Here is a 13958-nt window from a genome sequence, read left to right as displayed (position 1 = left end):
TAGGGAAAAAATGGGCAACAAATTATATAGATGTAGACAGACAGTTATAAGGCCAGCCCATTCTGTGACCTTGGGAGGACTCGTGCAGTTTCCAGTGGAGGGAATGGGGACATGGAACTCTGGGGGTGGGAATGGTGTTGTCCTATAATATTGTAAATCCATATTGTCACTAATAAAAGAGTCGTTGATCTCACATGCCCATATATGTGACAGGTGGTAAACACCTACAGTACTATAGCTGCTCAAAGGGAAATGATGCTTTTTCTTATCGGCCTTTAAAAGCAAGGTCTAAACATCAAAGTCTGACTTGAGGTCTGTGCGGCTGTTTCCTCTAAGTGATATTGAAAGCTGAGGTGCTAAATGGATGCCAGGCATGAAGCAAGGGTCTTGACGAGAGGTTGCCGACTCCGGTCTGATTCATCCCGACGCCCCTTACGCCCTCCCGGCATCTCTGGGGAGCCTTGCAAAGCAGGAGCCGAGACCTGCCACGCCATCTGGGCAGGCAGCTGTGGGCGGGAGGCTGGCACGCCAGCACCTGTGGGCAGCAGAGCAGGGCAGCCAGGGCGGCGGGAATGGAGGAGAAGACAGCGGAGAGGCAGGGGCTGGGGCTAGAATGCAAGGACCTGGGTTCAGGGGCTGCAGAGGGGCTGGGCTTGAGCTTCCTGAGTGGTGAAGCAGGACTGCAGGTATCTCACTTTCTCCCCTTCTTTGTGTCCCTCCATCCCTGTGTCTGAAAGAAAAGAAGAAAGAGAGATAGAAGGATGAAGGGATGGAAAATAAAGGGGGCAGGTGGTGGCATACCTGGGTAGTGCACACATCACAGGGCACAAGGACCAGAGTTCAAGCCCCCAGTCCCCACCTGCAGGAGGAAAGCTTCAGGAGTGGTGAAGCAGGGCTGCAGGTGTCTCTCTGTCTCCCTCCCCCTCTATCTCCCCCTTCCTTCTAAATTTCTCTCTGTTGACAGGATAATAATAATGGAATCGTTTTAAGAAGAGCAAAGAAGGGAGTCGGCAGTAGTGTGCAGGTTAAGCGCAGGTGGCGCAAAGCGCAAGGACCGGCGTAAGGATCCCGGTTCGAGCCCCCGGCTCCCCACCTGCAGGGGAGTCGCTTCACGGGCGGTGAAGCAGGTCTGCAGGTGTCTGTCTTTCTCTCCCCCTCTCTGTCTTCCCCTCCTCTCTCCATTTCTCTCTGTCCTATCCAACAACGACGACATCAATAACATCAACAATCGTAACTACAACAATAAAAACAACAAGGGCAACACAGTGGAATAAATAACTATTTAAAATAAATAAGTAAATAATAAATATTAAAAAAAATTTTTAAAAGAAGAAGAGAAAAGACAAGAAAAAGAAAGCAAGGCAAGGAAAAGTCAGGTCACCGGGAGTGACGGATACTTGTACAGCCACCAAGCCCCAGAGGTCACACTGGGGCAAATAAAGAAACAAACAAGCGGGCAGGGAGGGCCAGCAAACACCCCATTTGGTGCCCAACCCCAGGAGAACTGCTCACTGCGGCTCCCCTTTCCCACTCCGTGAAGCCAGGTAGCGCTCCTCCTTCCGCCTTCCACGTCCCCCTTCACCCGCTGGCATGTCCGCCCCCGCCCCGCATCGTGTCCCCCCCCTGCTGTTCCCCTCCCATGGAGGGGGCAGGAGGGAAGCCGTGGGGGCACGGGCACCGTGTGTTGATCCGCCAGGAGGGTGGAGGTGCCCGCAGAGCAGGATGTGAGCAGGAGGGGGTGAGGGTGCTGCCTTCCCAGCTGCCGCGTCTCTGCACGCTCCGGTTCCCCAGCCCAGGCTATTTTGGGCCGGGCTGCAGGGCCCGAGGCAGCAGCGTGGTGGGTGATGACTGGCAGATGTGCCCACCTCCTCCAGCTGGCAGGGAGCTGTGCCAGGCAGCCTCGGCTCAGGCAGGGCCGGGGTCCACCAGTCCCTGGAGAGGAGCCAGCGCCCGTGCCCCCAGGTGCCTGTTAACTCTTCTAAGTCAGTCTGGGGAGGGGGCAGGTGTCTGGGTTAAGTGTGGAGGGGTATCTCAGGCAGGGCAGGGCAGGGGGAAGCGGTCACTGTAGACACACAGCTGGCAGGGTCTTGAAGGTGGGGGATGTTCCGGCTGGGTGATGCTGGACCAGGACTAAAAGACCAGGTAGGCGCTCTGGGGTCACTCGGGGATGCTCACTGGGGCTGCTTTGACTGTCGGGTGGGGCAGTGACAAGGGGTCTCCCCAGGGCCAGCACAGGGCTGTGGACGCTTTTCTCAGATCCAAACATCCTTATAGGGACCCAGAGGTGGTCTTTTTAATTTATTTTGTAAAAATGTTATTCTCTTTGTTTATTGGATAGAGGCAGCCAGATATTGAGAGGGGAAGAGGGAGAGAGACAGAGAGACACCTGCAGCCCTGCTTCTCCACTTGAGAAGCTTTCCCCCTGCAGGTGGGGACCAGAGGCTTGAATCTGGGTCCTTGAGCTCTGTAACATGTGCGCTCCACCAGGTGCGCCTCCACCCGGCCCCCTTTCTGGTTGTCTTACACCTCATTCAAAGAGGCTGAGCCTATCTTCTGGTCCAATTCCACTTCTCAGTCTCATTACCGTCTGTCTGTCTGTCTGTCTGTATTTGTTTACTACCAAGGTTACTACTCCTGGAGCTCAGTGCCTACATGACTCCACCACTCCCAATAGCTAATCTCTCTTTTTTTCTTTTTCCTATCTTTCACAGTGGGTGAGAGATGGAGAAGGAGAGGGACAGAGAGACAGCCGCAGCCCTGCTCTACCACCTGTAAAGCGACCCCCTGAAGTGAGGACGGGGCTCCTTCAGGTGACAGTGCACGTGCTCTGCTGGGTGTCTAGCTGGCACCTACCTCTGGTCTCCTTGTAACGGATTTTTTGTTTTATTATTTGTTTGTTTATTTATTTATTTTTACGGGAGCACCTCTCAGCTCTGGTTTATGGTGGTGAGGGGGATTGAACCTAAGACTCTGGAGCCTCAGGCATGAGAGTCCCTTTGCTTGACCATTATGCTGCCCACCCTCCACCTACCTCTGGTCTAACAATCAGAATGCTTTCCAGAGTCAGAATCTTCCATCCTCGGGTTCAGAGAGCTTAGGAGAGAAACAGAAACAACAGTGAGCAGCCCCCCAAGCCCCCGGCCCCAGCCCCATGGCCACGGCATCCCTGTGAGCACAGGGCTCCTATGGTGCTAGGAGTCAGAGGCCAGCGCCACGCGGCCATCCTGCCACTGCCCGAGGCAGCCCTGCTCTCAGACGCGCCCCTGTGACGGGTCACTGGCTGGCTCAGCCTCCCTGTTGCCACCAGGAGCACAACCCGCCCCTGTGCTTAGAGTAGGGACATGTCTGTCAGAGGCTGCGCCCCTCCCCACCCTGTAACCCAGGCAGCGCTGCCTCCTGACGCCCAGACCCAGACGGTGCTGCGTGATGAGGCCCGGTCAGCCCTCCTCGCAGGGCAGGCTTTGCCCACTGGGACCTTTGCTCCAAAGCACGTCGTCCTCAAAACAGACACACGTGCGGTCTCCTTTGCTTTTTACAGGCAGGGGAGAGCCCAGAACAGCTCTCTAGGCAGTAAACCTGCGTTTCTTTCTTAGCAGAGTTTTTATTAGTGATGTAATCATGATGAACAGGACTGTAAGGGCACAAGGTGCAACTCCACACAGTCCCCGCCCCCAGAGTTCTGTGTCCCTCTCCCTCCTCTCTCCATTTCTCTCTGTCCTATCCAGCAATGACGACATCAATCATAACAATATTGTAAACTGTTTTTTTTTTCTTGCAAGAATTTTGTAAAGATTTTTGGATGAGTGGTTGAGTAGTGATTAGCAAGATTGTGAGATATCAGGGCTACCACTCCGCACGGCTCGCACCACCATGAGTTCCGTGTCCCATCCCCTCCACAGGAAGCTTCCTTATTCTTTCTTTCTTTCTTTACTTATTCCCTTTTTTGTTGCCCTTGTTTTTTATTGTTTTCGTTGCTATTGCCATTGTTGGATAGGACAGAGAGAAATGGAGAGAGGAGGGGAAGACAGAGAAGCGGAGAGAAAGACAGACACCTGCAGACCTGCTTCACCGCCTGTGAAGCGACTCCCCTGCAGGTGGGGAGCCGGAGGTCTTGAACCGGGATCCTTACGACGGTCCTTGCGCTTTGAGCCACATGCGCTTAACCCGCCACTCTACCGCCCGACTCCCCTGAGGAAACTTTCTGTCCCCCCACACACCTTCTTTGTCTGAGGAGGAAGCAGGTGCAGCCCCGGGCTCAGGCCCTGGGTGTCCATCTTGGATCAGGGCTGGACAGGGAGGAGGGACGCTGGCAGGGACCTTGGGCTCGGTGTGGTCCCTGTGGCCGTGACTGTGCCGCACGTGCCCTCGCTTGCTCACGCACACCAGCCTGGCCCTGCTGACTAATTACAAGATTAGCTGCCAGCAACATGCTGCCCTGCCACCTGATTATTCCGCTCTAAAAATATTTGCTTATGACAAACACAACCGAATCTAAAAATATTCCCCGCGCTGTGGCCCAGGGATGCCTCCCTCTGGGTCTCCCTCTGGGACTCACTCCCTTGCAGTAACCAGAATCTAGAAGCAGCAGGCCGGTGATCTGGGACTAACCGGCCTGTCCCAGTGCCCGCAGGGGCCGCCAACCCCACAGACCCTCCTAGGCCCGGCCCGGCCTCGGGGAGACGTGCCTCAGGGCAGGAGCCCAGACCAAGGCACCCTCGCCCCTCTGGGGCCGTCCCGAAGGCCCACAGTGGACCAGCACTGGCCAGGGCGCGACTTCACGGGTCAGGGACGCAGGCGTGAAAACGTCGCCGCGGCCAGGCTCACGGCACAGGGGCCTCTGAGCAGCGCAGGAGCAGGGGCAGGGCTGGGGAGAGGCCCAGCAGGGCCAGGCAAGTCCTACGGCCTGAGACCAGGCCACCCCGATGCTGCTGCAGAGCCTCCTCGGCCTTCTTTGTCTCCCTCCCTCCTGGCTGCCTTTGACATGGACCTCCATCTCTCTCACAGGGAAGTGCTCACTCACTCATCTGGCCCGCCCAGCCCTCTGGGCCCCTGACTCGCCCCTTCAGCCGGCCCCGTCCCTCGTCCCTCTTCCTCTCCCGCCTGTGTGTGCTACCCATCCGGGCCTTCCCTGGAGTCCCAGGCCCCTCCAGATAACAAAGGGGAGCCTTGGGCACTGCCTTCTTTTACTTATTTATTTTTAAGTTTTATTAGTGATTTAACACTGATTTACAAAATTACACGAGGGGCCTGATGGTGGCTCACCTATTTGAATACACACATTACAGTGTGCACGGACCTGGGTTCAAGCCCCTGGTCCCCACCTGCAGGGGAAACTTCACGAGTGGTGAAGCAGGGCTGCAGGTGACTCTCTCTGTCTCCATCTCACTTCCTCTCCCCTCTCCACTTCTCTCTGTCTCTATCCAAAATATAATATAAAAATATTTTCTAAAATATTTTTATATAAAAAAATGAAGTCGCACCCTGGCCAGTGCTGGTCCACTGTGGGCCTTCGGGACGGCCCCAGAGGGGCGAGGGTGCCTTGGTCTGGGCTCCTGCCCTGAGGCACGTCTCCCCGAGGCCGGGCCGGGCCGGGCCTAGGAGGGTCTGTGGGGTTGGCGGCCCCTGCGGGCACTGGGACAGGCCGGTTAGTCCCAGATCACCGGCCTGCTGCTTCTAGATTCTGGTTACTGCAAGGGAGCGAGTCCCAGAGGGAGACCCAGAGGGAGGCATCCCTGGGCCACAGCGCGGGGAATATTTTTAGACATAAAAATATAAAAATATTTTCAAAAAATCACACAATAACGGACACAACTCCTCAGTCTTCCCACCACCAGAGCTCTGACTCCCCTCTCCCTCCACTGGAAGCTCCAGCAGCTCTCCCAAGGCTGCAGACACGGGCTGACTATTATTTCTACAACTATCTGCCTACATTTGTCTGCATTTGCCTTTTCCCCTGTGGTCCCATCTTCTCTTCCTCTCCAAGTCACACCTACACCTGTTACTCCATCCAAATGTCCCTCCCTTTCTCCTCCTCTCTCTCCCATTCCTGATGGAGTTGGAGTTCAGAGGCCTCTGGTCGTCTTCCCTTGACATTTCTCCCCCCTCCTGGGAGCCTGGACCCAAAATTTCTATGAGGAGCCGAAGGTGGGAGTTGTGGCTTTGCTTCTCCACTGGACATGGGTGTTGGCAGGTGGCTCCACACCCCCAGCCTGTGTCTGTCTGTCCCTAGTGGGGCAGGGCTCTGGGGAGGGGAGGCTCCAGGACACACGGGTGAGGGCGTCTGCCCAGGGAGGTCAGGATGGCGTCATGGTAGCATCTGCAGCTTGGTGGCTGAAAAGCTGTAAGATATAAAGCAGGACAAATATTTTTATTGAACAGGAACCAAAAGGTAGGAATAGAGGAAATGAGAATAAGAGTCTTAGGGTGGAAGAAGCTAGGAAGTCTATTTTAGGCATGTTCCAAGGGGCCTGTGACCATTGCAGTTTTTGCTTGAGTTTAATAGCTAACTAAATATAACAAAAATACTGATTGAGAAGATGGCAGAATTGAGACAAGGGATAGAAAGTTTGATTAAGGCAGAGTAGCTCCCAATCTTGAAGAAAATACATGAATAAAATCAACTGTAAACCCCATCCACCTGCCCCAGGGCCCGTGTCTGTTCACATCCAGCACAGGAGCCTGTGTGGCCTCAAGTCCCTGTCAGTCTGAGCTCACAGCCCATGGTCACAGCTGAAACATTCTAGGCTGCTCTCATGTCAGGACCCGTCTTCCTCGAGGGGCAGAGCAGGCTGCCCAGCCTCCCTTCAGAGAGTGGGGAGTCCCCGCCATGGCTGCTCTGCAGTGAGGGCAGGGCCTGGAGAGGCCCCAGGAGGGCTAGTGCTGACGTTCCTGAGGGGAGTGGGCACTGCCTTCTTCTGAGAAGACTGGACACTCCTTCACGGTCACTCTGTCTCCCACCAGACCCTGAGTCTCTCTCAAGCCGAGGGTGGTGGGGCAGAGATGTGTGCCAAGGGCTGCCCACAGAGAGAGCCCAGCTCAGCTGTCACACCACCGAGGCTTGACCCTGAGTGCCAGTGTGTGACCTCAGGCATTTATTTAAGGCCTGTGACCTCTGTCTTCATCTCCAAATAGGAGCCATATTGTATATGCCCACATCTGGGGAGTGTAGGTAAAAGACTGGATGTTTGGTAGGTCCTGGTGGCAAATGCAGGTCCCTGGAACTGTATGTACCTGTCCCAGGTGAGCATAAGGGGCGGGGGGTCTCCTATGAGGTTTGCTCCTGTCCCAGGTGCAGCATAAGGGGCGGGGGTCTCCTATGAGGTTTGCACCTGTCCCAGGTGCAGCATAAGGGGCAGGGGTCTCCTATGAGGTTTGCACCTGTCCCAGGTGAGCATAAGGGGCAGGGGTCTCCTATGAGGTTTGCACCTGTCCCAGGTGAGCATAAGGGGCAGGGGTCTCCTATGAGGTTTGCTCCTGTCCCAGGTGCAGCATAAGGGGCGGGGGTCTCCTATGAGGTTTGCTCCTGTTCCAGGTGAGCATAAGGGGTGGGGGTCTCCTATGAGGTTCGCTCCTGTCCCAGGTGAGCATAAGGGGCGGGGGGTCTCCTATGAGGTTTGCACCTGTTCCAGGTGAGCATAAGGGGCAGGGGTCTCCTATGAGGTTTGCTCCTGTCCCAGGTGAGTATAAGAGGCGGGGGTCTCCTATGAGGTTTGTACCTGTCCCAGGTGAGCATAAGGGGCGGGGGGTCTCCTATGAGGTTTGCCCCTGTCCCAGGTGAGCATTATGGGCGGGGGGTCTCCTATGAGGTTTATACCTGTCCCAGGTGCAGCATAAGGGGCGGGGGTCTCCTATGAGGTTTGCACCTGTCCCAGGTGCAGCATAAGGGGCGGGGGGTCTCCTATGAGGTTTATACCTGTCCCAGGTGCAGCATAAGGGGTGGGGGTCTCCTATGAGGTTTGTACCTGTCCCAGGTGCAGCATAAGGGTCGGGGGTCTCCTATGAGGCTTGCACCAGAAAAGCTATTCTACCATGTCCCATCTTGGGTTATGTGACCTGTCTCCTCCAGATGGACATTGCCACCCGGGATCGGGGGCTGGCTCACACCCAGAGCACACACCTTACCAACTTGAAGGTCCGGCTTCAGGTCTCAACACAACAAGGACACCATGCACTGGAGGTGCCCCAGGACTGGGAAGGCAGCACTGTTTTCTGTCGCTGTCTACCTCATTCTCTATCCTCTTCCCACCTCTACCTCTATCTCTATCCCTATCCTTCCCTAACTCTCTTTCTTTATCCATCTCTATCTTTCCCTCTATCTCTATCCATACCCAGCCCTCTCCCTCTCTAACCCTACCTCTCTCCCTTTCCCAGTCACTCTCCCATTCTATTTCTCTCTCCATCTGCATCCTCTCTGTTGGGCATTACGCCAGCTCCCCTGCATTGCTTGATATTATGGCCTGTTTACATAATCATTGTTTTGCCTGAAAGATCCCCACCCGTGCCTGCAGGGTGCGTTGGTCCTGCCAGCCTTCTACCTTCCCAGAGTGCCTTGTTTTCTCCACCCCCCTTCCTAGCCAATCCTGTTCCCGACTTGCCACTTCCATTTTTACCCTATAAAGCCTGCTGCTGTTCCTAGTTTCACTCTCTTTCTCTTCCGTGTCCCAACCTGGAGAAGAGCTGGCATGCATAGCGGGAGGTGGCCATTTTGCTAGCTCCACATGGCCTAAACCCGCTGTGCTCACACCCGACTCTGGAGCATCCGCATCAATAAAGAATTGTATCACCACACCAGCACGAGTTCCTCGTCTCTCTCTCCGGCAAAGCTAGCCCAGAATTATCTCTATCCCTATCTCTATCTGTATCCGATCCATCTCCATCTCTGTTTCCAATCCCTATCCATCTCTATCTATATCTCTCTAGTCTCCTATCTTTATCTCTATCCTTCTCTATCTATCTACTCTATCCCGATCCATATCCCTAGCTCTATCCCTATATTTATCTATATCCCTCTCTCTATCCCTTCCCAATCTTTATCTCTATCCCTATCCTTATTCTTATCATTATCTCTAATCTATCTCTCTCTGTCTCTATCCCTATCCCTCTATCTCTATCCCAATCCCACTATCTCTACCCCTCTATCTCTATCCCTATCCCTCTCTTCTATCCCTATCCTTCTATCTCTATTTCTATCCCTCTCTCATCTCTATCCCTATATCTCTATTTCTATTTCTATCCCTATCCCTCTCTCTATCTCTAGCCCTATTCCTCTATCTCTAGCTCTATTCTTATCACTCTCTCTATCCCTCTCTCTCTATCCCTATCCTCTCTATCTCTCTCCCTCTATCTCTCTCCCTCTATCTCTATCCCTGTCCCTCTCTCTCTATCCCATCCATCTATCTCTATCCCTCTGCCTCTTTCTCTATCCCTACGCCTCTATCTCTATTCCTATCCCATCTCTCTGTCTCTATCCCTATCTCTCTATCTCTATCCCTATCCCATATCTCTATCTCTATCCCTATCCCTCTATCTATATCCTTCTATCTCTATCCCTATCCATATCTCTCTATCCCACCCTTCTCTCTATCTCTATCCCATCCCTTTCTCTCCCTCTATCCCATCCCTCTATCTCTATCCCTATCTCTCTATATATATCCCTATTCCTCTTTATCTATCTCTATCCCACACTTATCTCTATCTCTACCCCATCCTTCTCTCTCTATCTCTATTCTTCTATCTCTCTATCCATCTATCTATATCTCTACATCTATCCCTCTCCCTATATATCTTCATTTCTATCTCTATCCATAGCTCTATCTCTAACCCAATCCCCAAATTGCTGTTTCCACAAGCCCAGGAAGGTCAAAAGCCCCCATAAGCTGGAAGACACAGGAAATGACTCCTCCCTAGTGTGAACTAAAGCTCCACTCTTACCTGCACTCCTGTCTCAACCCCCTTGGCCTCTGGGGTCGTGTGAGGACACTTGTCTCTCATGGCAAGTCATCCAGTGTGTGCAATCTACTGCAGAAGCCATGGAAAGGATTCAGTGGCATCTGTCTTGGAGGGGCAGACCACTAAGATGCACTCCTTGGTCACAGCAAGAAAGGCCACACAGGCTCCCACATCTACAGTATAACAAATCAGTGCTGCCTGGGAGGATGCCCGGAGATTTCACCCACCCGTCCCAAGCTACCATCATCCACTAAAAGAAATAAGTTTGTGGAGAGGGATGAAGATGCAGAGAGAGCACTGCTTGGCTCAGCACATCTTGATATCAGATTAAACCTTGGCCTCAGATCTTCCAGCTCTGTCCTCTGACCTGCTGAACTCTCTTCCTCACCTTGATCTAAAAGGAATTCACAGATACATATTCAAGAATGAAAAGAAAACTGGGAATTCAGGAACTCTGAAAGAAAATATATATGTAAATATTCAAAGAACTAAAGGAAGGAGTGCCCATAGCCGTAAGAGTAGCTATGGTGACAATGTCTCAGCAAATAGAAAATAAAAAAGAAATGACATTAGAAACCCTGCAGAAATTCTCAAGAAATAAAAATAATTAGAAGTGAAAGGAGGGTGGGAAAGCTAGCATAATGGTTATGCAAACAGATTTTCATACCTGAGGCTATAAATTCCCAGGTTCAATCCCCTAATCTACCACAAGTGAAAACTGAACAGTGCTCTGATTGCAAAAAAGAAGAAGTGAAAGGAATAAGATCAGAAGGGGAAACACTAAGCAGAACATGGACTGGAGTTGGTGTATTGCACCAAAGTAATAGACTCTGAGGTGGGGGGAGGGTTCAGGTCCTGGAACATGATGGCAGAGGAAGACCTAGTGGGGGTTGTATTGTTATGTGGAAAACTGAGAAATGTTACACATGTACCAATGACTGTATTTTACTGTTGACTATAAATCATTAACCCCCCAATAAAGGAAAAATGTATTTAACAACAACAACAAAGGGAAGTGAAAGGATTATCATAACTGTGTGCAACAAGTTGGATAGTTTTAATAAAATGCATAGAGCTACACAGCCACTGAGAATGGCTCACAGAAGAGCAGAACCACTGACTAGACTTGGCACGTGGCTCTCTAATCACCTCCAGATAGTTAGTGTTTTCTTTCAGAGTCTCCTTTGCTGTTTCCCCATTTCTGATGACTTTACTTTCAAACTCTTACTCATTCTTGGGACTAATGCCTCCATTAGTGTTTGGATCTTGTCCTCATTGCTATGTTTCTGTCTTTGGGAAGGGGCTTTCATCTGGGCTTTTATCCTGGTTCATTTCTCCAGTGTTTCTCCTTGGTTTCACCATTGTATATGGTGTGTTATGAGGCCCTTCTCTTGGTACTTTTAAGTCCACTGATCACTCTTGCCTGGATTGATTTGTGTCTAAGTAAGGCACTTAAAGAGTTCACAGTTGTGGAGAGTAACAGTTGCTTTAATGTTGTCTCAATCCCTGAGCTGGAGCACAATGGCTGTTGAAGCCTCTTTTGTTCTTTTTCTTCCCTGTAGGCTAAGGTAGCCTGAAGGCTTTTTAACTATAAGTAGGTATTTTAGCTTAATCACTCATTCCTGACCAAGAGATAAAGCAGGGTGGGGAAGAGATAGCACAGTGGTTATGCAAAGACACTCCCATGCCCCAAGGGTCCAAAGCCCCAGACCCAATTCAGCATCTCTGACAGCAGTAAGAACCAAGAAGGGCAGCACTCTTTGGCCCTGCGAGTTCTAGAAAAATCCTGTTTGAACTCTGTAGGTTCTGAGGCAATTATTCCATGTGTCTCTGAATTCCTTAGAACAATGTGGAAAGGCTGCCACTGTACAGCCGCTGGGAGTGTGTGTCTTCTCCTGAGTTTCCCAGTCAGGTCTCTGCCCCCATGTCAACACGGGGCCTCCCTGCTGCTGATCCAGCTTCCGGGGACAGTAGCAGTGGAGACTCACAGTTGCATTTGTGAGCCTTAGGGGGTCCTCTCCTCTCAGCAGCCATCTTTTTGTTAAGAAAACTCAAACCAGTGGTGGTGCCTCAACCAGCAAACTGCTGGACTATTACCAGTCACTCCTGAGTACATCTGGGCTTTCTGCCCCAGGAATCTCTCCCGAGGCCCCTCTCTGCCCACGAGCCCTGTCTGCACTCACCTGTGACTTGGTGGGTTCCCAAAGTAATCTGAGTCTTGTCCTGTTGTGTTCCCAGGTGATCTTCTTTGTTATTCCTAGTTGACTAGGCAGAGGAGAGAGATGCAGGGGCTGCTACTCTGTAGCCCCACCTCTGGAAGTCAGCACGTGGCCAAATAGAATAGTACTCAGAATATCAAGTGTGAAGAGGCCAGTCTGGATACTTCTACTACTGATCATGCCAAATGTTTAAAGATTAATCACTATCAATCCTTCACAAACTCTTCAAAAAGTCAGGAGGAAACATTTCTCAGCTCATTGTGTGAGGCCAGCACTATCTTGACATCAAACCCAGACTAAATGACAGCAAGGAAGCAAAGCAGAGCTGTGGATCAGCCACTTGTACAAATGCGGGCACAGAGCTCCCCGATACAAAGCTGGGAAGCTGAATCTGGCAAGATACAAAAATAAGTCTGCACCGTGACTATGTGGGATACAGGACTGGTCTAACTCCCCAAACAGTTACTGTAACACCCGGAACATATAGAAAAGTACAAAACCCACCGTCGTTAAGATAAATAGAAAAAACAAACCACCACATTTCAGAAAAATGTGACACTCTTTCAATAAAAAGATTAGTACTATATTAGGTCAGATGAGTACTAGGTCAGATGTGTACTAGGTCAGATGAGTACTAGGTCAGATGAGTACTAGGTCAGAAGAGTACTAGGTCAGATGAGTACTAGGTTAGGCCAGATGAGTACTAGGTCAGACAAGTACTAGATTAGATCAGATGAGTACTAGGTCAGATGAGTACTAGGTCAGGCCAGATGAGTACTAGGTCAGACAAGTACTAGGTCAGATGAGTACTAGACGGACCCTTCCTCACCCTGCGACAGCTCACACTGTACCTAAGGATGAAACATGAGACACTTTCCCCCTAAAATCAGGACCAAGACTAGAAGGCCTGCTCTGCCACTTCCGTCCACACTGTGTGACAGGGTCCCCACTCTTTGCATAACTGACTCCATCTTGCCCTGAACCAGAACCCGTACAACCGTTTCACTCGCCAAACAAGAAGTAGATCTTCGTGTCCTGTAGTTATTGATTGATTGTTGTCTCTGTCACAGGTCACCCTGGCCGCAATCACGGGCCACCCTGACCACGTCATGCCTGCCTCCTGCACTCCTGCTGAGGTGACAGGCCGCCCTGACCGCATCATGCCTGCCTCCTGCACTTGCTCCTCTAAATGGCTGTGCTACACTGAGCTTGGGCTGCACTCCGAGCCGCCTTTTAGCTGAGAGTGTGGCCACCGGCCGGCTGAATAAAGACTTGGATTCAGCTAAATGGGTCTGGGTGGTCACTGACGCTCACCCTGCATCAGCTGCACTGGAGCCTGTACCCGAGGACCTGGGTGAGAAAAGCAATGTGCCTGTGGGTCGAACAGGAAGCAGGCCAACCACCCGCGGAGGACGTGAGGTTTTTTTGTGGAAACTCCTGAGAAACCCGCTGAAGAGCTGTCTGGACTTTCAATTTCATCAAGCGCACAGGACACCAAATCAGTCAGTTGCACAAGCGCGTCCTTGTGCAACGCAGAGAACTTTCACTTCTCAGTTCTGGAGACCAAGCTTTCAAATCCCGGAGCTGGTGGACGGGCGTTGGCCCTGAGCCCCCTTTCTGGTCCTGTCAGGAGCCTTTTGCTGTCAGCTCAGGGATCTCCAGGACTCTCTCCCCTGAGGGTGCTGACTTCAGCCATGGGCTCCACCCTCCTGACCTGACTACCTACTCACCCTACCTCCGCACACCATCACATTACGAATTCAGTTTCAGGGCCCGGGTGGTGGCGCACCT

The 13958-nt window shown here is 51.9% G+C and overlaps 1 long non-coding RNA gene across 1 annotated transcript; it reads right to left on the bottom strand.

Annotated features, from left to right (window-relative positions):
* Positions 1-284: 284 nt before the first annotated feature.
* Positions 285-4347, bottom strand: LOC132541560 (uncharacterized). The gene is made up of 3 exons (XR_009552710.1): positions 4218-4347; positions 3032-3093; positions 285-730 (listed from the first exon to the last, which is right to left on the bottom strand). It is a non-coding gene; the product is annotated as an uncharacterized LOC132541560 (long non-coding RNA).
* Between the last annotated feature and the right edge of the window lie 9611 nt (positions 4348-13958).

Source organism: Erinaceus europaeus, chromosome 1 (assembly GCF_950295315.1).
Source record: "Erinaceus europaeus chromosome 1, mEriEur2.1, whole genome shotgun sequence".
Taxonomy (NCBI): domain Eukaryota; kingdom Metazoa; phylum Chordata; class Mammalia; order Eulipotyphla; family Erinaceidae; genus Erinaceus; species Erinaceus europaeus.
Note: the sequence above shows the minus strand (reverse complement) of the source record. Positions and strands in the feature narration are given on the sequence as shown.